Raw genomic sequence first — 1,663 nt, 5'->3', positions numbered from 1 at the left:
TGATTTCCTCTGTCTCAATGATGAAAGTTATAATAATAGAAGACATGAAACTGCAGAGAGAGGATGGATATATTCTTACCTCTACTTTGTGATTAGATGAAAATACAATATTAAATAGTAATTGTTAAACACATTGTTAATTTAATTTACTGAGGTTTTATAACCATTATTTCCGACTTGTGTACATAAGCAGTGGAATAATAGGATATCTCTAGGTCATTCAACTGTCTTCAGTTTAATTTTATTAATACAAAAAATAGGTCATAGAAAATGTTTAATTGTGTATTTCAGCAGAGCGGGGGGTCACGGTGCTGCTGGACCTGGAGGTGCTGACCTGGTGTCAGTGGGACATCATCTGGGCAGGTTTAGGGGGAAGAAGGAGAATATAAACTATTATAATCACAGCTATTAAGATTAGAACACTAATATTGTTAACAATCAATCTATACAACATGCTTTTGTTCTTTTAAAAAACATATTGTTTTATTAGTACAGAAAAATTAAGACTTATTTTAAATATGAAATAATGTGATTAAATTACATCAGCTATATTTAATTAATTTGTTAACTTACTAATGTAACATTACTGGGGGCTAAAGGAACAGCTTCGCCTTATTTACCTGGCCATGGTTCTCTTTATTTAATCTCCGACGGTGATCTCCAAAAAATGTAAAAGTAAAGTTTCTGGATCCTTTTCAGCTAATTTGCTAGCAGGTTGCTGGAGCAACGCAACCGAACAGCGCGTCTCACGTGACGTAAATACGAAGCGCTCCGTTGGCTAGACCGTGGCCCTTTCTCATTTCTCTAACTCCCCTCCTCGACTCCTATCCTCGAGACTTAGTCCCGCCCACAGGAGATGCGAGTGGAGGAGCCGAGGAGGGGAACCGAGAAGAGAGGAGGGGAAGCAGCAGGCGGTTAGACGAGAACTCCTCTCCTCTGAGCGGTCATTTTAAAGAGACGTCCATTAATGATGACAGGGGGCACAGCAGCACTCTGTCTGATGGACAGATGTGTTCATGACGACTTACTTTTAATTCATTCAAAGTGCGGTATAATGAGACAATAACAGGCTACAGATGCGGACACACACACACACACACACACGTATATTTATATAAATATATACAATTTCAGAATCAAACAGAGCACTCTCATAATAACACTAACAGAGACTGGATATATCTCCCCTCTCCCCTCTCTGGTCGCTACAATGAGGAAAATAAATTACGGGCCAAAAGTTTTATTTACAAGTAGGCTATTAAAAGTAAGCAGAGGACACCAAACCAACTGAGACCTGTCCGTCCGCTGCATACGCACACACTGTACCACACACACGCACCTACAGGTGCTAAAACAGGCTACAGCCGTTGTGTATTTTATTATGTGAAGCACTAAATGGTCTTAGAAAAATATCGACTCTTTGTTTGTAGATATCTACTAAACTAAAGCAAATACAGAGAGTAGGCCTGTTATATTGAGTGATATATATTATACACACTGCTCTGCTTTCTGCACAGACCTCACAGCTGTTCTCACTGTAAACATCGCGTCGCGATGAAAGCAGAATAAAATAATATCCAGGGGATGCATGCAGAGCTGTCATTGGCTGAGATAAGTCCGGCCGTGCGTCACGACTCTTAAACATCTCTGTTCCCGGAAATGC

At 39.8% G+C, this 1,663-nt stretch overlaps 1 long non-coding RNA gene across 1 annotated transcript; it reads right to left on the bottom strand.

The window, feature by feature from the left end:
* Positions 1–222: 222 nt before the first annotated feature.
* On the bottom strand, positions 223–797 carry LOC104945074 (uncharacterized). The gene is made up of 2 exons (XR_798296.1): positions 621–797; positions 223–355 (listed from the first exon to the last, which is right to left on the bottom strand). It is a non-coding gene; the product is annotated as an uncharacterized lncRNA (long non-coding RNA).
* Between the last annotated feature and the right edge of the window lie 866 nt (positions 798–1,663).

Source organism: Notothenia coriiceps, unplaced genomic scaffold (assembly GCF_000735185.1).
Source record: "Notothenia coriiceps isolate Sejong01 unplaced genomic scaffold, NC01 NC01_scaffold00009048, whole genome shotgun sequence".
In the NCBI taxonomy this organism is placed as follows: domain Eukaryota; kingdom Metazoa; phylum Chordata; class Actinopteri; order Perciformes; family Nototheniidae; genus Notothenia; species Notothenia coriiceps.
This window is presented reverse-complemented; position numbering and strand designations above follow the sequence as displayed.